This window comes from Macaca thibetana, chromosome 17 (assembly GCF_024542745.1).
Source record: "Macaca thibetana thibetana isolate TM-01 chromosome 17, ASM2454274v1, whole genome shotgun sequence".
Lineage (NCBI taxonomy): Eukaryota > Metazoa > Chordata > Mammalia > Primates > Cercopithecidae > Macaca > Macaca thibetana.
In genome coordinates, this window is record NC_065594.1 from 65537954 (window position 1) to 65561263 (window position 23310).

Sequence of the window (23310 nt, forward strand, 5' to 3'; positions counted from 1 at the left end):
GACGGAGTGCCAGTATGCTCTTTAATCATGCAAGCTTCCCGATTTTCTTTCCTTTGGATTTTTAGTATGTACCAGGATGGTCTCGATCTCCTGACATCCGTGATATCGCTGATTTTTCAGATGGATTCAGATTCCTTCAGTATGGGTAAAGGTAAACTAATTTATATGACAAAATTTCAAGACATGAGATTTGATACTCATTTTCCCTCTCCTGGTGAGTCAGAAGATTATAAAACAGGAAGCTCTGTGAGTCAAAGCCTCAAATACAAAATGAGACACCAAAACAAGCATGGGCAAGAGAGGTAGCACCTTGATCAACCACACACCAAAACTAGCAGAAGCCTGTACATTAACTAAGAAAACAATTGAAGAAAAGCTTCCCTCAGGGTAGGTTATGAAACTATGCAGATCCAAAATGAGTTTAAAGAGTTTTGAAAATTGGAAAGCTATCATTCCTGGCTGCAAAGGTTTGGATTGTTTGTTCATTTATTAATTCCATTGTGGTTTTGGAAAAAACGGAATAAAAATGGAAGTGATACGTGATGAAATTTTCTTTCTCGTATAAAATTTACCTTAACATTAATTGTTGGCAATGTAATTTTTGTTTTTTGAGACGGAATCTTGCTCTGTCGCCCAGGCTGGAGTGCAGTGGCATGATCTCGGCTCACTGCAAGCTCCGCCTCCCGGGTTCACGCCGTTCTCCTGCCTCAGCCTCCTGAAGAGCTGGGACTACAGGTGCTCGCCACCACGCCCGGCTAATTTTTTGCATTTTTAGTAGAGACAGGGTTTCACCATGTTAGCCAGGATGGTCTCCATCTCCTGACCTCATGATCCGCCCGCCTCGGCCTCCCAAAGTGCTGGGATTACAGGCGTGAGCCACCGCGCCTGGCCCTCTGTAATTTTTTTTTTTTTTTAAAGACAGTGTCTCACTTTGTTGTCCAGTCAGGAGTGCAGTGGCATGATCGTAGCTCACTGCAACCTCAACCTCCTGGGCTCAAGGGAACCTCCCGTCTCAGCCTCCTGAGTAGCTAAGGCTACAGGCACACACCACCACATCCAGCTAATTTTTTTGTTTTCTTAATACTTTGTAGTGAGGGGGATCTTGTTATGTTGCCAAGGCTGATCTTGAACTCTTGGCTTCAAGTGATGCTCCTGCGTTGGCCTCCCAAAGCACTGAAATTACAGGTGTGAGCCACCTCACGTGCTGGCATTGTAATTTATGCTGTTTAATTTAATACCACAGCAAATATGTATAGATCAGTGTATTTTATGTCAATTGAAATCCAATGACTGGAGCAGGAAGTGAGATTCATATCATGGAACTCAAGACTCGTAACCTAAGTCTTTATTATTATTTGCAGAGCAAACAATGCTTTTTTCTTTATTGTGAGATCGTACAGGAAGTGGAAATATTATGCACTACCTTCCCTGTCATATTAAAGGAGCTATGGGAAAATGGTCTATGTACAGGCAGAGAGGTGACTGTTGGATACCAAACAACTGAAAACACCTTCTTGCATTTAAATTTTAGATTACTTTCCCTTTAGAAATAAGGCATAAGTAGAATAGAACTTGGCACTTCAAAATTTGAATTTTTAAGAAGTTTTTCCTACATGAAAATATATGAGCTACCCATTTGTGGATATGATGTATAAAATGTGTAAAAAGAAATTATGGGTTCATTGTTTAGGGAAAAAAAAATTTGAAATAGCTTTGATTACTAATTAACTAATTACATGAGAGAGAAAGTTCAGCTGAACCTCCGATACACTAAAAATAAAGTAATATTTTTTCATGGTAAAAAATGCTTACTTTTCAACCAGAACAACTCATTGTAATGTGTTCCTGTGTGAAAATATAAATGGACATTTTTCCTGCTATTTTTTTGATAATTAAATTAGTCTTAATAATATGCCTAAACTTAACAAGAACATATTAGATGGTTTTGAGAAGTTTAGTTTCAGTTCATAAAACTCTTGTTATTATTTATTTATTTTTATTTTACTATTTATTTTAATACAAAGCTTTGGCATTAGCAATTTTATAAAAAATAAAATATACTAAAATAAATTCTTATGTGGCGTGATTGGTAAATGATCCACAAAAATAGGTTCTTTTTTTTTTCTCCCCCTTCAAGGCAATCAGTCAGAAAGCAGGCTTTTTCTCTTCAAATAAATATGGACTATTTCATAAATTTACATGGCATCGTTGTGCAGAGGTCACATTAATCTCTGTATCATTCCAATTTTTTAGTATATGTGCTGCCAAAGAGAGCACCATAAGTCTTGTAAAAGTGTATTTGACTCATGTGTGGAATTGACTGAATTCAGACTTGCTAAGACTGGGAGATCAAAACTCTTGTTTAATGTCTTCAGGAACTTAGCCCTGTTGAGAATATCACATACATTAAGTAAAACAAGACAAATTCTCCTATTTGGGAACTTGAATGAGTAACATACCTACTTGATCTTTCTTCCCTTACTATTTGAGATGTCTTTTATTTATGTATAAAAAAGTTATAGCACATTTCTTAAACCTTTCACGGAATAAAAGAAAATTCCATTATTCATTTTTCCAGTACAGTATGAGCTCAGCTATGACTTGCAGCCTCCACAAGTGTCAGACGAGTCAGACGACAGGTAAATTTTAAAGCCGTTTAAGAACCTTTAGTAATGGAAAACAGTGCCAGCATCTGCCTCATTTTGAGAAAAAAGATTTAATTAATTAATTAATTTGATTCAATTCCCTTATTTGCTTAAAGCTATATTCTAAATATTTTGGAAATAAAGAAATATGAGATATAGTAACAAAATAGTGAACAATGCAAGACCACCAACTTAGTAAGTAGCATTAGTTAATGTAGTATAGGCCACTGTTTCCAAGACTCTAATGTTCACGTAAGTTGCCTGACGATCTTGTTAAAATGCAGGTTTTGATTCAGGAGGTTGGAGCAGGGCCTGAGAATGTGTGTTCTACCAATCTCCCAGGGGATGCCACTGCTGCTGGCCTATGAGCTCCCTGGAGGTTTGAAGGGGACGAACCAAAACTGCTGTACATGACACAGGCAACATTTTAAAAGGAAGAAAGAAAATCAGAAGTGACTCAGTGTCAGGAAAAATTGTAAAAGACCTTGAAATGGGCACACACACAGCAAGATTACTGGGCATTCTGTTTTATGCAATCACCTGGGTTATCTGATTCCCTGGGTATGCCACATTCATCGCCTTTAAGATATTTTACAACTCAGTAAATAATGAAAAACTCACAATAATGCAAATTATTCCTAGTGAGGGGAATGAACTTTGTCTAACGTATTTCCAGTTGATTGTTGTAACTGCCCAACGGGTTCACCTTACTGGCTGTCTAGACAGACAGAACCAATTTATCAAGACACGGGAACAGTAATAGAGAAAGGGTAATTCACACAGAGCTGGCTGTGCAGGAGACCGGAGTTTTATTATTACTCAAATCAGTCTCCCCGGGAATTTGGGGATCAGAGTTTTAAAGGATAATTTAGTGAGTAGGGGCTCGGGAAGTGGAGAATGCTGACTGGTCAGGTTGGAGATGGAATCATAGGAAGTAGAAGCTGTCCTCTTACACTGAGTCAGTTCCTGGGTCGGGGCCACAAGACCAGATGAGCCACTTTGTCCATCCAGGTTGCGCCAGCTAATCCATGGAGTGCAGGATCTGCAAAATATCTCAAGCACGTATCTTTGGTTTTACAATAGTGATGTTATCCCCAGAAGCAATTTGGAGAGGTTTAGAATCTTGCAGCCTCCAGGTGCATGACTCCTAAACCACAATTTCTCATCTTGTGGCTAATTTGTTAGTCCTACAAAAACAGTCTAGTCCCCAGGAAGAAAGGGTGTTTGTTTTGGGAAAGGAGTGTTTTTGTCTGAAACAAAGCTGAACCAAAGTAACCAAGTTCCTTCCAGAGTTAGTTTGGCCTATGCCCAGGAATGAAGAAAGACAGCTTGGAGGTTAGAAGCAAGATGGAATCAGTGAGGTCAGATCTCTTTCACTGTAATAATTGTCTCAGTTATAATTTTGCAAAGGCAGCTTCATTATTGTCTTATAAATATTGAATTTTACTTATATTAGCAACTCAGTTTAACATTTCTTATTGCATATGTGCATCTCCTCTCTGGATTCTTCTATAAACTACTTGTTACAGCCTCATGGCAGCCTTATTGATTAATGAGTAAATAAAATATTTGGCCTGTAGTCATTTTATGTTTGAATGAATCATAACGCTACCCTTTACAAAATTATCTTTGAACTAAGGAAATACTTTATTTAAGAAATAGAGCTGTGACATATAGGTAAGAAAGATTTAGGCCAAAAGGATGTTAAGAAAAATACGTTCTAGGCTGGGCGCAGTGGCTCAAGCCTGTAATCCCAGCACTTTGGGAGGCCGAGACGGGCGGATCACGAGGTCAGGAGATCGAGACCATCCTGGCTAAGACGGTGAAACCCCGTCTCTACTGAAAAATGCAAAAAACTAGCTGGGCGAGGTGGCGGGTGCCTGTAGTCCCAGCTACTCAGGAGGCTGAGGCAGGAGAATGGCGTAAACCTGGGAGGCAGAGCTTGCAGTGAGCTGAGATTGGCCACTGCACTCCAGCCTGGGCGACAGAGCGATACTCCGTCTCAAAAAAAAAAAAAAAAAAAATACGTTCTAGTAAGAGAGAGATGAGAGAGGAAATAGGACAAGATATTGACGCATTTATGTAAGCAGCAGGTAAAAGTTTTCGGTGGTGAGGGTCAATCTGGGGGAAGAGCCAGGCAATCAAAAAAGCATTTCAACACACAGGCTGTATTTAAAGGAAATTAGTCTAGATATTGAGAGAAGAGAGTACATGAGATAAAAAGAAAAATGAGAATTCCTAATATTGAAGTAATTTGTGACACGGTGATGGACATTTAGACCAAGAATTAACAAGATTTAATGAATGACTATATAAAAAGGAATAAGAGAGAAAGAAGACAAATAGACCATATGTTTTTCTTTCTAATTTTTATATTAAAGTCTTTTCAAATGGCTGGGTGTGGAGGATCACGCCCATAATCCCAGCACTTTGGGAGCCCGAGGCAGGCAGATCACCTGAGGTCAAGACCAGCCTTGCCAACATAGTGAAACCCCATCTCTACTAAAATACAAAAATTAGCTGGGTGTGGTGGCAAATGCTTGTAGTCCCGGCTACTCAGGAGGCTAAGGCAGGAGAATCGCTTGAATCCGGGAGGCGGAGGTTGCAATGAGCAGAGATCATGCCATTGTACTACAGCCTGGGCGACAGAGTGAGACTCTATAAAAACAAAACAAAACAAACAAACAAACAAAAACAAAAAACGTTTCAAACTTATAGAAAAGAAACAGAATTAGTATAGAGAGGTCTCATGCAACCATACTGACCATTTTAATAAATATTTGAAGTATTTAGTTCATTATTCTCTCATCTGTTTTATTAACTTTTTGAGAATAGATATGAGTATCATAATTGCAACAGATTTGAAGTGGACTTTAAAAAGAGAATGTTATTCCTCCTAAGAAGAAAAATAATAAATAGTTTTTAAAAAGTTAAGAAAAGCAGAGAGTTAGAATATAAGCTATTTTGGTGAATATACGTCTTAGTCAGAAAACACAATACAGCATTTAATTTGAAATTAACCCTACACACCACAATATTTCAGCTAAATTTTTGGCCAAAAACCTGGTGAGATATTTCTCTTTGCTTCTTTCTGAGTGCTGTAACAACTAAATATTTTTCTAAGTACGTTAATGAAAGATTCCTAACTTCAAGAGACAAATTGCTTTGTCCACACCATTTCTCTCTCTCTCTTTTTTTTTTTTTTTTGAGACGGAGTCTCGCTCTGTTGCCCAGGCTGGAGTGCAGTGGCCGGATCTCAGCTCACTGCAAGCTCCGCCTCCTGGGTTCACGCCATTCTCCTGTCTCAGCCTCCTGAGTACCTGGGACAAGAGGCACCCACCACCTCGCCCGGCTATTTTTTTGTATTTTTTAGTAGAGACAGGGTTTCACCGTGTTAGCCAGGATGGTCTTGATCCCCTGACATCGTGGTCCGCCCGTCTCGGCCTTCCAAAGTGCTGGGATTACAGGCTTGAGCCACCGCGCCCTGCCTATTTTTTTGATAAGAGACAGAAATTTGTTAAGATGTTCAAATGGGTAAAATTTCTGTGTGTGCAAAAGTGAAAAATTAAAATACCCACACCACATTGTATACCTAGCTCTTTATTAACATCAACTATTCTTTAGTCACTATGATCCTGGATAGCTTCCTCCTTTATCCTTCAAATACAGCGAGCGAAGTATCTTGCATAATAATGGCACCTGAGCTGATGAACTTGGCTAAGCCTAGTCCATGGGTGGCCATTCAAGGTCAGATGTTAAACTATAGTTCATGGGCTATATCTGGCCTGTTGCCTGCTGTTGTAGGGTGGGTCTAGAAAACTAGGAATAGTTTTTACATTTTTAAAAACATTTACAATATTAAATTAGTAAATAATATTTTGTGACATAAAAAACATATATCCGTAAATAAGGGTTTTTTTTTTTTTTTTTTGAAATGGAGTCTCACTCTGTCACCCAGGCTGGAGTGCAGTGGCACCATCTCTGCTCACTGCAACCTCTGCCTCCCGGGTTCAAGTGATTCTCCTGCCTCAGCCTCCCGAGTAGCCGGAATTACAGGCATCTGCCACCACGCCCGGCTAATTTTTGTAGTTTTAGTAGGTATGAGGTTTCACCACGTTGACCAGGCTGGTCTCGAACTCCTGACCTCAGGTGATCTACGCGCCTTAGCCTCTCAAAGTGTTGGGTGTAAGGGATAATTGGAAGTACAGCTGAGAAAGGAATGAGGCCAGTAGACCTAAGTTCAGGCAAGCTGACTTATTGTCAGTCCTGCCTGGCTACCTCCTGACGAAAGCAGAGGAGGCAGCCCCGCTTACAGACTACAGCAGGGCTTTATAGGGAGAGGAACTGGGTCAGGGTCGAGGAGCTGAGTCGGGTGTGCAGGAGGGCTGAGTCGGGGGTGCAGGCGTCTTGACGGCATCCTAGAGGATTTATTATGCCGGCTTTATTATGTTTTTGCCGGCTTTATTATGCGAGGTGAGCAGACATGTTAACCGCATCCTGTAACTACAGCCTATACAGTTACTTGGAGGGGTCAGTGAAGGGGAATTTGTCTTTAGCCCTGGGGGAGCTCTGCGGAGGTCACAAAGGACTGCACTGTAAGACCTATGGGAAGGGAGGGAGAACAGTCTGACTGGGGTGACCCTAACACTGGGATTACAGACATGAGCCACCGCACCCAGCCTGTAAATAAGGTTTTATTGGAACACACCATTCCATTTACTTATATACCACCTTTGGCTTCATTGAACTATGATGGTAGAGTTGAGTAGTTGTGACACAAAAAAGGTTTGTCTCACAAAGTCTAAAATATTTGCATCTGGCCTTTTGCAGAAAAACGTGTTGACATCTGCTCAAGGAATGCAAGGTGACCTGTTCTCTTCGTTTTTTTTTGTTTTGTTTTGTTTTTGTTTTTGTTTTTGTTTTTTGAGACGGAGTCTTGCTCTGTCCCCCAGGCTGGTGTGTGGGCTGCAGTGGCGTGATCTTGGCTCACCACAACCTCCACCTCCCTGGTTCAAGCAATTCTCCTGCCTCAGCCTCCTGAGTAGCTGGGACTACAGGCTCATGCCACCATACCCGGCAAATTTCTTTGTATTTTTAGTAGAGATAGGGTTTCACTGTGTTACCTGGGCTGATTTTGAACTCCTGAGCTCAGACAATCCGCCTGCCTCAGCCTCCCAAAATGCTAGGATTACAGGCTTGAGTCATCCGCACCAGGCTGACCTGTCCTCTTTTTTAGCTGTGAAACAATGGACAGTGATCATGGTGCTCAAAGACAAGTGTTTGTTGTAGTTTGTAATGCTGGAGGGCCACTTCCCTCTTGTCTTTTGGTAAAGTATTGCAGGTTGCACAAATTAGAAAATGTGGAAATGAACTGCTCCCCATGACATTTCTTCCTCTCCCTTGGGAATTGAATGGCCTAAGTATTTTTCTACAATTCCCTTCCAGTGATATTTTTTCAAGTCTACATTTTTCCTAGAGGAACAAAAAAATGTTCAGCTAGAAAATGGCCAAAGCATCTTAGCTGAAAGGCTGGGTTCCCCAAGGGTCACATGGCCTATTTCGCCCTTCAAGTTTTCATTCATTGGGAACAGATGAGTGCAAACCTCATAGTAGTTCTCAACCTTCCTGGGGGCATTTGGAAATGTTTAGAGGCGCTTTAAAAATTTTTCTTAAAAACATGGGAACCAGCTATCAGAATTTTAATAGGTGAATACCAGATGTATGAAACATCATGCAATGTATATTACAGTGAACAATAATCCTTTCAAAACATTCAAGGGTACACACATTGAGAAATACTGTTTTAGAGGATAAAAAAACAAAACAAAACAAAACCCAAATCAAAATAAAAACTTTTATTGTCCCCCATGTTTTAAGACAATCACAAAGGACTGGGTGCCCATCTGACTCATCAACAACATGCCACAAGTAAAATAACACCCAGATAATGACAAGTGTCCAAACATCCCAGCCACATGCAATTTTACTGCTGCCTTTGGGGAACGAGTTTTAAATTCTTTACTATTTTTTCTCCACAGGTAAATTTAATTTAGAACCATATTCACAGCCGGGCGCGGTGGATCATGCCTGTTATCCCAGCACTTTGGGAGGCCGAGGGGAGTGGCTTACCTGAGGTCAGGAGTTTGACACAAGCCTGCTCAACATGGTGAAACCTCATCTCTACTAAAAATATAAAAATGAGTCAGGTGTGGTCGCGGGTGCCTGTAGTCCCAGCTACTTGGGAGACTGAGGAAAAGAATCGCTTGAACCAGGAGGTGGAGGTTGCAGTGAGCTGGGATTGTGCCACTGCACTCCAGCCTGGGTGACAGAACCAGACTCCATCTCAAAACAACAACAACAACAACAACAACAAAACCCTATATTCTCTCTATCATGTGATATTTTTTAAAAGATTACAAGCAAAAATGTTTTCTTTCTTTTTTATTTGTTTATTTTCTGTTTGTTTGTTTTGTTTGAGATGGAATCTTGCCTTGCCACCCAGGCTCAAGTGCGGTGCTACAACCTCAGCTCAGGGCAACCTCCACCTCCTGGGTTCAAGCGATTTGCCTGCCTCAGCCTCCCCGCTAGCTACAATTACAGATGTGCACCACCATGCCCATCTAATGTTTATATTTTTATTAGAGACAGGGTTTCACCATGTTAGGGAAGCTGGTCTCAAACTCCTGACCCTAAGTGATCCTCGTACCTCGGCCTCCTTTAAGTGCTGGAATTACAAGCATGAGCCACCACGCCCAGAGAAAAAATTGTTTTCTTTTAATTTGACCCATATTAAAATAATCTCCAAATGGCATCAAAATGAAAACCATGACCTTTAAGGTTTTATTTCTATTTCTATATATTCACCGAGGTGGACCATTTTACTTCAGCCAATGGTTAGGAGGTACAGGAGCCTTGTAGATTTTGGCCCTCACAGAGGGAGACTGTTTGAGGGCTTAGTTAAATTGGTGCACCTAATTTTTTATGTTCAATATTAGAATTTACCAATAATTTCCCTCTCTTAACATAGTGGCCCAATATTAGACCTATTGACCTCTTGGATTAAAGCCAGGAATTTTAACAGTATATAGAATGAAAAGAATTTCCAGATATTAAAGATGAGTTGGTAAAACAAACCCACAATGGGTGAAGGTAGCCATAATTTTGATAAGTTGGTATGTTACGGTTTCACTCTGTAAAATATTACCTGAGAGCTAGAGATACAATGTAGGTCTTGAATCTCTAATTAATTCACCAACTACTACCAGTTTTTTTTTTTTTCTGTGTATTCATGTGACATATATTGTGACTCAATTTTAAATATACTTTTCACTTTCCTAAACTCGTAAAGGCAAATGTTATTATGTCTATGGTTATTTTTACCTAAAATAAAGCAGCAGTTCTTTGGGCAGATTATGAGAAAGCCAGACTGAGTAGAAAACAAACTCTTGATACATTTAATCATCTTAAGCCAGAGTGCAAAGGTTGTGATTAGATTCTCAGAGAGCCCAGCCCACCCATGGGGCAGAGTTGTCTATCTCTCAAGAAAACTTGTCAGGCTTCCACCATTCAATCCATTTCAGTGTTTGCCTCTACAATACAGCCTTATTAATGCTTGGAAGGCATCCAAGAAATTCAGGCAAACTTTATGCAGATATAAATTTCTGTTAGAGCATACTTTTACCCTGATGACTAGGGAGTGGCTCAGTGTCATCCACCTTCCTGTCATGGGAAGGTTTCATGTCTTTAGTCATAACAGGTAAATGCCAATCCCAATCATTTTGGTTTGGGTATCTCATGGGATCTCGAAGCACCATACCCACTTTAGTGCGCATTTCCTTCACAATCACTATCCTGTTTATGCACCCGTTTGCTTGCCTCCTGGGATTATACCATCTGCTTTGAGGGAACATACACATTTTTTATTGTAAATATTTTCCTAAGCTATAATATGTATTTTCATGCGTTATTACAATTCCGATTTTAGTTTGTTAGCTATTTGTTATACACAGAAAATTGTCCTGTACAAACCTTGACATGAGGCCCTAATCATTAGAATACCAGTGGCCAAACCAATATCCGTATAAATAAGGATAATGACTGTTTATAGTGCTTGACCCCTGATACATGCCAAAAAATGTGTTTTTACACAGTAAGACTAGGTCCCTTAATTCCCTTTTGTAAAGACTCACTTGACACCAAGAAAGGAAGAATGGAAACAAAATACTGCCTTTGAATTAAAAGTTGAGGAACCATCTGCAAATCACTCAGCCACTCTAAAGGCTAAGGACATACCACCTACGAGATGAGCTTCCGGGATTCTCATAAGACTCTTATCTGTTGGTACAGATTTTTCTTTCCTGGAATATTTCTCTAGTCAAGCAGCCAAAGTCCTAACAAGAAATTTCTTGGTGTTGGTCTTTGTCTCAATCTACCCATAGCACTTCCATTAAAGGGGGTCTGGTATGTCCATTCCACCTTATGGCAACAAAATAACTTTCTTCAAGAAAGTCTGAGTAAGCGTCTAAGAACTGACATTTCAATGTAGCATTCTATTTGAAAACTCAGAGACCAATATCATCAATACTGCTCAGGGACCTGCCACAGGTTGCAAGTAGTTATACTGGCAAGAAGAGAGATCTATAGGGTCACATTTGATCTTGGCAATAAATACCAAGAAAAATGTATGCATGAAACCTGTCTATGAGGCTCTCCTGGCACTGAGATTTTGGGGTTCCATGCAACTGTTTATGCACTTTGATTAATAGTTATGAAAACTCTATAATCTAATACCTAAATACATGATACGTAATCTTCAGAAACAAACCATGCTATTTTTTCCCTCCTTTCTATATTTGCCTCCGAAAAACAACTAAACTCCCAAAGAGTACTTTATGTGGAAGTCTCTGATTTTTCTCCTGTTGAACAATTCATTTGTTTTCAAGTATTAAATCAATAAGTGAGTTAATAGCCTCAGTTGCGTTTCTTTTCTAAATCTCTCTGATCATTATACCATCTAGGCAATGAATTATGTTAACATTAAATTATGTTAGACTATACTATACTAAGTTACAACATTTAGATTTTGCCATAATTAATAAAGTATTATTAATTAAGTATTCCTGTGGCAGAGAAAAGGAAAAAGACGAATTGCTATCTCTAAGAAGTAAAATTTCTATTGATTAATGAAATATACTATCCCAAAAATCATTATGGTCAGTGATGACATACCAACAAAGTGGGTTTTAATTAAGAGCTACCAATATTAAACAAACAAACAAAAAAAAGCACATTGAGTTTATAGAACTAGTACCACTTCATCTAGTTTTGTATTATACTCAGGGAATGTTCATGACTATTTATCTGTTTCACAAGCTATGATAATGAGTTAAAAGAAGAAGTTTTGGAACATGCTATTACTTAGTTCCTTCACTCTGCAATTATAGTCGTAACTTTGCTTGAATCTTGTTGCAAAGAAAAGAAAATAACAAATGACTTTTTGGAGCAGGGACCTCCTGAAATTTCAACCTGCATTTCCCCTTATCAGTCTTTTTATGCTCTTGCTATTGAAGAAGGACCTTATCTTTTCCCCAAGATAAACACTACTCAGCTCTAAAGACACACATAAGGGAGTTAAAATTACTTCCAGAAATGTCTTTTTCTCCACTGTATTCAAGCTGTGGTGTAAGTACAATTCAGCTGCCTCCTGACTTTCGGTGAGCTGTAAGCGTCAGGCTACTATGATGGCCACCAGCACAGGATTCTTGTCCCTTTTGTCAGTTACCAAATAGGAGAAGAAAGAAAGTTGTGGTAGTGTGTAATCTGGTGTTCTCACCAGCAGTGACCATCTGCAGCCAATGGAAATGTGAGGAAAAGGAGGAGGCCTAGATTCCAAACCCCAAATCCCACAAGTGCTATAAACCTTCAAGAGAGGAATTCAACTGTTCTTGTCAAAGAAATAGGGCAGAGTAAAAAAGATAAGGGAAGAAAAAAATAATTCCTAAGCTGTTTATTCCCTGCTAATTTTCTATTCTACACTGTTCAGTTTCCCTTAGCATTTGAGCTTATAGTATCTTTGAACTGTATTATGAAGGAAAGCTTAGGACACGCTTCCCTCATGAACAAAGTGACTTTGGGTCATAATGCAATCACTGAATTTTTAAATTTGCCCTTTTATAACCATATTACTGACAGGTAAAGCCAGCTGGACTTCCTGGGTTGAGTGGGGACTTGGAGAACTTTTCTATCTAGCTAGAGGATTGAGGATTATAAACGCACCAATCAGCACTCTGCGTCTAGCTAAAGGATTGTGAATGCACCAATCAGCACTCTGTAAAAACGCACCAATCAGCACTCTGTGTCTAGCTAAAGGATTGTAAATGCACCAATCTTCACTCTGTAAAATGGACCAATCAGTGCTCTGTAAAATGGGCCAATCAGCACTCTGTAAAATGGACCAATCAGCAGGATGTGGGCGGGGCCAAATAAGGAAAAAAAGCTGCCCCCTCCCAGTCTTTCTTGGCAATCCTCTCAGGTCCCCCTCCAGGCTGTGGAGGGTTTGCTGTTTCCTCTTCACAGTATGTCTTTCTGCTGTTCACTCTTGGGGTCGGCACCATCTTTAAGAGCTGTAACACTGGCTGTGAAGGTCCGAGGCTTAATTCTTGAAGTCATTGAGACCATGAACCCACTGGAAGGAAGAAACTCCGGACGCACCGTCTTTAAGAGCTGTAACACTCACTGCAAAGGTCTGCAACTTCATTCTTGAAGTCAGTGTGACCAAGAACCCACTGGAAGGAAACAAATTCTGGACATACTACATTTTCATTGTCATATTGTATTACACTCCAGCTAATATACATATACACACACACAATAAGCAATCAAAATATCAAGAGATTTAGAGATCAGCATTATCACTTGCTTCTATATTCTATTATATAATATTCAAATATCACCATAGAAATTTTAGCCCTCTTCTTGAGTTATGAATTACCTCTTCATACACCAAAATATATCTGGTAATTTTGAAGAAGCAAATGAAATTTTTTTTTTTCTCTAGAACTAGGTTTCTTCAAAGTGAGAAGATTATTTGCATTATTATATACCCTATGCTGGAAGAGATCTGATTGATGATGATATCGAATCTCAGTTTCATGCTTTCAGGGAGTCTTAATTTATAGATACTACTCTACTGTTGGAATTGGCATTGAAAAATAAGTTTGCCTATTTCTGTTGGGGTCTTTCAGAAATTTCTTAGAAACAGTTACTGAAATGGAGTTAAGACTCCAAAAGTTTTAAGAAGGGGAAAAAAAGCCTGAGAAAGATGCAAAAAGAAGTATGATTGGGTAGAGGTTACTCTCAGACTGCAGTGCATGCTTGAACAAATCATTCCAAATGAAGGAGGAGGCCCAGAGAATGACTGCTCGCTAGAGGAGTCCCAAATAGGGTAGAAATGATTGGTTTGTTTTTTATCCACTGCCTTGCTCATTTATGGGTTACAGTTCGTCACAAGAAGAGCACAGCCTTAGCTTACAATCCAAATTGGACTCTGAATTAACAGTTAACTGCATTTCTTGCAAGAGAGCATCAAGTTTTCTTCTGAAAGGAGGTTTGAGCTGAGCATTTACATATCTGAGAGTAAACTTGTAACAAGGAGACTTGTGAAAAGAATTACAGCCCCATCTTTGCATTTGGTCTTGGGACCGCAAATAATACTCATCATTTTCTCTCCCACTATTCATTCTAAATTATTCTCTCCTTAGCTACCACTTCTTCGAGTCCCTTTAGTTTGCCTGATAGTTTGATCTAAACCCTTATTTCGGAGGTATGTGAATAATTGATAACCTTTCTACAGAATTAGTTATTGCAGGTGTTCATTTACAGTCACAGTTGGCAAGGATATGCCAATAGATACAAGAGATTTTTGCCTGAATTTAACATATGCTCCTCTGTGCCACCTCTGAGTAAATGCAGAGAGTTACCTTTGCCTAATCAGGGGCAACTACCTCTGTTAAGATGAATACTCCTCTTACTGCCTATTGGTCTGGGGACATAAGAAGCCCAAAGTTTCTAGCCAGCAGCCATAGCTTTTAAGTCTAAGAAACCTGGGTTTGTCCCAAGGCAAGAGTGCACACTCTCTGAGGATCAGAGTTACAGGGACAGGAAGTACAAGTCCCTTAGAGAGTCAATAGAAGCAGTAAGTTGGACAACTTTGGCCCCCACCCTCAGTTTCCCCAAAACACATTTTCTTTCTGTAGGAGACAAAATGCCCTTTGATGCAATGCTCTCTAATTGTATGTGAAAATACACTATGCCCTGGAGGATGGCAACCATTATTTACATGCTATTTCCTCCAAGATGACACTTCAGTGTGTCTTTGGAACATGCCACTCTAATACTCTATTATTCTAATACTTCTAGACAGAAGCTGCTGGTGGTGGGGGTATGTGATATGACCAATGGATCCCATGGTCATAGGACCATCCAGCATCTTCTACACTGCTGAACTGATTTCCTGTTTAAATGTTATGCTTGAGAATCAGATTTGTAAGACTCGTCAAGGGGTGCTAGCTGAAGCTCTATGGGTAGCAAAGGCAAAATTATAGCTGAAATTGTGGTCTATTCCTGTGAGAACAAATTGAGATGGTTTCCATCATAGCCAGTTCATCTCTTCGAGTAATAACATCTAACTGGGGCTCTTGGTCTATGTTGCTGACAGGTTGCACTTTCAAAAGCAGAAGTAGCTAGATCTGTAAGGGCAAGTAGTCCACGTTGTTGGAATAATGCATAACTTCATTATCTGAAACCATGATGCCACAAAATTCTTAATAATTTTCTCTTGGAACTTGTGTTTTGTAACTGAAGTCCGATGAGACAATGAAACGTACAAGTAAGCATAGGAGATAAGCACAGTATCTGAGTCCACCACAATTTCTCAATAGTGCATTTACATATAGCGTTCATGATGAGTCATGAAAACAAACTTTTGCAGATTGATAATGTGTAGGATTTTAAGGAGACTCAAAGCAGTGAGTACAAGGAAAGCACGTTATGTCTGCTGCTCAGTAAGCACTGGTGTTGATGGTTCTGAATCATCGTATTCAAGCCAGAATTTGCTTTGCTAGCAGAATAGCAATGACATCATGGATTGTGTTGTTCAAAACATATGTTGAAGTATTAACTTCCAGTACCTGAGACTATTAACTAATTTAGAGGTAAGGTTAGAATCCTGACCTCCAGAACTATGAGACAATATGTTGCTGCTGTTTAAGCCACTTAGTTTATAGTACTTTATTACATCAACCCTAGGAAACTAATTCAGATGATGTAAGAAACATGAAAGCACAAGGAACACTATTACATGTTTTCTTTCCTTTATTACCTCCCTGTATTACTTCTGCATAATTGTCAACCCTCTAATGCTGGAAATGGCCACACAGGCAGGAAAAGAAAAACAAAGTAACCCATAGTTTCTTTTCCTTTATTTCTTTCCTGTTTTGCTGTAAAAAGCAGAATGTTGATATAATGCACAAATATCAAAAAGGGAAATAAAGAGTTAAGTCAGATTGGATAGCACGTCCAGTGTTCTAGCAAGAACAAAATAAATACGCAAGTATGAAAAATAAGTTGTTTATTAATTGCATTCTGCTTTTTATTATCCATCTCTGGGATATTGATGCAACTTAGATATAGCCATCAGATTCCACTTTTTTTTATTTATTATTTTATGCATGCATCTTAGATGCTTGAGTCATCACACCAGTTAATGCAACCTCCTACATTGACACATTTTTCCAGGAAGATGAGGCATATTTATTTTTCCATTTGGATCTTCACCTTATGCTGGAGGGTGGGTCCACTCTCCTAATGACCCAAGATGAGCCCCTAATGCTCTAGTACTTAGGAAGTGATCTCATCTAACTACTTCCTCTTCTGGACCATTCCCAGCATCGATATGGTGGTTGGGTTCTGAGACAGATTTAGGAAGGCAGAAAGGATTATTTGGGTTATAATCTCAAAGAAAAGAAAAGGGTTAAAGCTTGACTGGGCAGGGCAGCCATCAAATTAGAAACAGATCTGACAAAGTCTTTTCCCTGAGAAAAGAATATATTGGCTAAGAAGCTGAAGCAGACCCTGAGGCAGCTAATCATTGTGTTTAAAGCTGGGCAGCAAGTCTTTCCCAAAAAAGTATTTAAGCCAAAAAGCTCTGTATTTTCCACATTACCTAATTTTTCTATCAATATTTCAAAAGGAAATTTGTAAGTATTGTTATATTGCAGTAATAAACAGAAATTTACCTTTTTGAGAAAAGTTCCCATCCACCTTAGCAGTTCTTACTTAAAAAAAAATGTAGTCTCAATTCCTCAATTCTTCTTGCTAGCAGAGAAGAGACAAACTAAATAGGTCAATAAATCTTTAAGTCTTTGAAGGAGCATGGTGTCTTGGAATAAAAAAAAAACACACTATAATTTTAATGAGAATATATTCTCATTAAAAAGCTATCTTAGATCTAAATTGGTGTTTTCATCAAATGCTAGGAGAAGTGTGGTAGCTGTTATCAGAATTACACTGAGATTCCATATTTTTTGCGTAATGAGTGTGGAGTATATAAACGCAATATATTTTTGCTAAATTAATTAGGATTGCGGAAAGACATTGTGGAACAAGTAAAATATTGTCAGAACTCAATGCAATACAAAATTAATTTCTCCTTTTTTTCATAACTCTCTAAGCTAATTAACTCCTTGTCCACCAAGGACAGGAAGTCCTCTAGTCCAACTTCCTTTCATCTATTAGAATTAGATCTACACAATGTTGGAGGTTGGGCCCAGTCAGAGGTGATTGGATCATGGAGGTGAATTTTCCTTTTAGTGTTGTTCTCATGATAGTGACTTGTCATGAGATCTGGTTGTGTAAAAATGTGTAGCACCTCCCACTCCTCTCTCTTTCTCTTGCTCCTGCCATGTAAGACATGCTTGCTTCCCCTTCACCTTCTGCCATGATTGTAAGTTTCCTGAAGGCTTCCAAGTCATGCTTCCTGTAGAGCCTGTGGAATTGTGAGTCAGTTAAACCTCTTTTCTTTATAAATTGCCCAGTGTCAGGTATTTCTTTATAGCAGTGCAAGAATAGACTAATACTCTGAAGGGCAGGATTTATACATGATTGCAAAATTGAAATAGTTATTAGTTACTTCATTGTCTATCAGTATAGAAGTGTGCTAGAACACTGAGGAAAATTTACATTTCTCATTACCATAGAAATCATAGAAATACATGGCTGAATTGCAATATTTATTATGGTATACCATGAGATGTCATGCAGTAAGTGTTATTAAGCAAAATAGAATATCATACATGCAATTTGTTAATTTGTTAAGGACACATTAAGTTTAAAATATAATAGCGTATTTAATAGCCCTGAACAATATTATTGAGATTTTCAACTTATATGATCCTTTAAACAATATACTGTCTGTATTAGCTTCATTTTACCTTTCGGGTACCATTGGTCTTTCCCTAAAGAGAGTACAATGGGTAAAACCCAGACTATGATTCATCTTTCTACAAGAACCTGTCCCATGCATTTTGCAGCTTTTCTTGTAAAGTAGATTGATCATCTGGTGGTACTGGGTTTTCAGCCTTACATGGATGTGGTGGAGGCCAAATTATGTGTGCCTTCTTTACACTGGGCAGGTGCTCTCCAATGGACTTATTTGTCAGCATTGTTTCTTACAAACAGCTGGTAAGAATTCCTTGTAATGTTGAGCTTGTACTTTCTGAACATTATTTTTGTTATTATTATTATTATTATTTTGATACGGAGTTTCTCTCTTGTTGCCTAGCCTGGAGTGCAGTGGCGCGATCTTGGCACACCGCAACCTCTGCCTCTCAGGTTAAAGTGATTCTCCTGCCTCAGCCTCCTGAGTAACTGGGACTACACGCATGTGCCACCAAGCCCGGCTAATTTTGCATTTTTAGTAGAGAGGGGGTTTCTCCATGTTGGTCAGGCTGGTCTCGAACTCCCAACCTCAGGTGATCTGCCCACCTCGGCCTCCCAAAGGGCTAGGATTACAGGTGTGAGCCACGACGCCCGGCCTGAACATTATTTTAATAGCTATAGAACTATAAGCAATGGATGTACCATAATTTATTTCATAAATCCTTTTAGACAGACTTTAGTATTGATTGGATTTATGTTTTTTCTGTTGTAGAGTTGCATCAAACAACTCTGGACAAAATATTCACCCAGTTTACCTAAACATTTCTTACGATGAACTCTCAAACTTGAGGTAGAATTGCTGGATCAGAATAGATTTAGAGATTTTAGATACACTTTGGTCTTTTGATCATCATTAAGCCCATGAAAGCATATTGTATTTTTCATTTGCACTATGTTAAGCAAACACTGACCACTGCATATGTAAAAACCAATTTTAAAATAGAATTGGTCAAAATGTAGTAGTTTTTTATTGTAGAAAAAATATAAAGAAAAATTTAAAGAAAAAATAAATGTACATATGTTTGAGAATTTTATAAATGAGGAAAAAGATTTAAAAACTTGTCCTGTCGAATATGTGGACCTATTACTAAAAATAGCATCTCAAAACATTGTTAGCATCTCCTAGTCCTGTCTGTTTCTTATTACTCACCATCCGTAACCTTGTCCTTACAGAGTTTTTCACAGTAATGGCAGGCCTACGTTTACAGATCTCAGCCTGACATCCTCAATAGAACATTTCCAACCCTCTTCACAGTGTACACACGGATGCGCTCTTTCTCTCTGTTACACACACACACACACACACCCTTTCCCTTATTCTGGGGTGAGGGGAACAAGAAGCAGCTATGAGGCCCGAATCTAAAATTGAGAGGTGACAACGTGCTAGCAGCCCTCGCTCGCTCTCGGCGCCTCCTCGGCCTCAGTGTCCGCTCTGGCCCTGCTCAAGGAGCCCTTCAGCCCACTGCTGCCCTATGGGGGCCCCTCTCTGGGGCTGGCCAAGGCCGGAGCTGGCTCCCTCTGCTCTCGGGGAAGTGTGAAGGGAGAGGCAGGGGCGAGAGCAGGGGCTGTGAGTGGTGCTAGTGGGCCGGTGCGGGTTCCGGGTGGGCACGGGCTCGGTGGCCCCACACTCAGGGCAGCCATCCAGTGCCTGCTGGGCTTGATCAGGGGACGAGCTCCCTCTGGGCTGACAGAGTGCCTGGGCTAGGTGCGGCAAAGTCCTGCAGGGACTGCCATTGAGAGGTGAAGTCCACTGGGCTTCTGGGTCCGGTGACCTGGAGAACTTTTCTGTCTAGCTAAAGGGTTGTAAACGCATCAGTCAGCACTCTCTGTCTAGCTAAAAGTTTGTAAAGGCACCAATCAGTGCTCTGTGCCTAGCTAAACTAGTGGGGACTTGGAGAACTTTTGTGTCTAGCTAAAGGATTGTAAACGTACCATTCAGCACCCTGTCAAAAAGGACCAATCAGCTCTCTCTAAAATCGAACACTCAGCAGGATGCCCATGGGGTCAGATAAGGGAATAAAAGCAGGCTGCCCCAGGCAGCAGCAGCAACCCGCTGGGGTCCCCTTCCATGCTGTGGAAGGTTTGTTCTTTTGCCCTTCACAATAAATCTTGTTGCTGCTCACCCTTTGGGTCCGCCCCACCTTTATGAGCTGTAATACCCATTGCAAACATCTGCAGCTTCACTCCTGAAGCCAGCGAGACCATGAACCCATGAGAAGGAAGAAACTGACACATCTGAACATCTGGAGGAACAAACTCCGGACACACCATCTCTAAGAACAGTAACACTGCAAGGGTCCACGGCTTCATTCTTGAAGTCAGTGAGACCAAGAACCCACCAATTCCGGACACAAAATGATAAAGAATACTGCTCTATTACGCAGTATATATATTATGTATTAGTTTACTCTCTTGTTCCACATTTTTGCTTTTAAATCATATATTTCTCTAACATTCTAGTTGCTAAGTTTAAAGCCATGGTTTATTCTATTTATAGTGGAATAAAAGTCCTTATTAGTAGGTCTTTTTTTTTTTTTCAATCATTTTAGAGGTTTATTTCGCCAAGGTTAAGGACACACTCAGGAAAAAGGAACACACATACACAAAATACAAAATTAGCTGGGCGTGGTGGTGCACACCTGTAATCCCAGCTACCTGGGAGGCTGAGGCTAGAGAATTGCTTGAATCCAGAAGGCAGAGGTTGCAGTGAGCCAAGATCGGGCCATTGCACTCCAGCCTGGGCAACAAGACTGAAACTCCATCTCAAAAAACAAAACAAAACAAAACAAAACAAAAAACCCAACCAACCAAACGAACAAAAAACCCCCAAGAAACAAAGCAAAACACAGGAACAATCTGTGATTCATGCTTTTTCCACAGAGGATCTAGGAGCTTCAATATTTAGGGGAAAGAGCAGGCAGTAGGAGAAAGAGGAAGGAAAATAAAAAGAGGGGATGATAGATAAAGGGGGCAGCTGTGGCATTCTCTTGAGTCTTCAATTAGTGTTCACTGAATCCACATCTTATATGTGGATTTATATATATGTCAATTTATGACATATGTCATATATGACATATATGACTTATATGACATATGTCATATATGACATATATGACATATATGACTTATATGACATATGACATATATGACTTATATGACATATGTCATATATGACATATATGACTTATATGACATATGTCATATATGACATATATGACTTATATGACATATATGACATATGACTTATATGACATATATGACTTATATGACTTATACGACATATATGACATGATATATATGACATATATGACTTACATGACATGACATCTATGACATGATTATATATGACATATATGACTTACATGACATGACATCTATGACATATATGACTTATATGACATGACATATATGACTTATATGACATATATGACATATGTGTCATATATGACTTATATGACATATATGACATGACTTATATGACTTATATGACTTATATGACATGACATATATGACTTATATGACATATGACTTATATGACATATATGACTTATATGACATATATGACATATGTGTCTTATATGACATATATGACTTATATGACATATGACTTATATGACATATATGACTTATATGACATGTCATATATGACATATGTGTCTTATATGACATATATGGCTTACATGACATATGTGTCATATATGACACATATGACTTATATGACATATGTGTCATATATGACATATATATGACATGTGTCATGTATGACTTATATGACATATATGACATGTGTCATGTATGACTTATATGACATATGTGTCATATATGACATATATGACTTATATGACATATGTGTCATATATGACATATATGACATGTGTGTCATGTACGACTTATATGACATATGTGTCATGTATGACATGTATGACTTATATGACATATGTGTCACATATACCTATATGACATGTGTCATATGACATATATATGACATGTGTCATATGACTATATGACATATGTGTCATATATGACATATGACATATGTGACATATATATATGACTTATATGACTTATATGACATATGTGTCATATATGACTTATATATGTGTGTCATGTATGACCTATATGACATATGTGTCATATATGACATATATGACCTATATGACATATGTGTCATATATGACTTATATGACCTATATGACATATGTGTCATATATGACTTATATGACCTATATGACCTATGTGTCATATATGACTTATATGACCTATATGACCTATGTGTCATATATGACCTATATGACCTATATGACATATGTGTCATATATGACTTATATGACCTATATGACATATGTGTCATATATGACTTATATGATATATGTGTCATATATGACTTATATGACATATGTGTCATATATGACTTATATGACATATGTGTCATATATGACTTATATGATATATGACTTATGACTTATATGACATATGTGTCATATATGACTTATGACTTATATGACATATGTGTCATATATGACTTATATGACATATGTGTCATATATGATCTATATGACTTATATGACATATGTGTCATATATGACTTACATGACTTATATGACATATGTGTCATATATGACTTACATGACTTATATGACATATGTGTCATATATGACTTACATGACTTATATGACATATGTGTCATATATGACTTACATGACTTATATGTCAATTTACATTGTCAGGGTGAAATTCGACAGATTTGTTTTAGGGTAAAGATCTTGGGGCTTACACGGAATTTTCTGGTGAGCAAATTGTGAGGGAGGTATGTAGCCTTTTATCTTTGTAGCTATCTATTTAGGAACAAAATGGGAGGCAGGTTTACATGACCCAGTTCCCAGCTTGACTTTTCCCTTTGGCTTAGTGAGTTTGGAATCCTGAGATTTTGTTTTCCTTTCACAGGCAAAAGCATGTTTATGAGAACATAAATACTATATCAGATGGGACTGACAGACTGAGATATTATTCTTACATGTGAGGCTTTTTTTGTAGTTACTCAGGATTAAGAACAGGATTGGTCATCAAGTCTGGGGCATAGCTGTCGATGAAGAGTTAAATGGTGTAAAATATTTGCTTTAAAATATTTGAAGAGATTTCTTCTGAGCCATATATGAGTGACCAATAGCCT

The 23310-nt window shown here is 38.8% G+C and overlaps 1 non-coding gene across 1 annotated transcript; it reads right to left on the bottom strand.

Annotated features, from left to right (window-relative positions):
* Positions 1-2171: 2171 nt before the first annotated feature.
* LOC126940948 (U6 spliceosomal RNA) lies at positions 2172-2277 on the bottom strand. The gene has a single exon (XR_007721006.1). It is a non-coding gene; the product is annotated as a U6 spliceosomal RNA (small nuclear RNA).
* Between the last annotated feature and the right edge of the window lie 21033 nt (positions 2278-23310).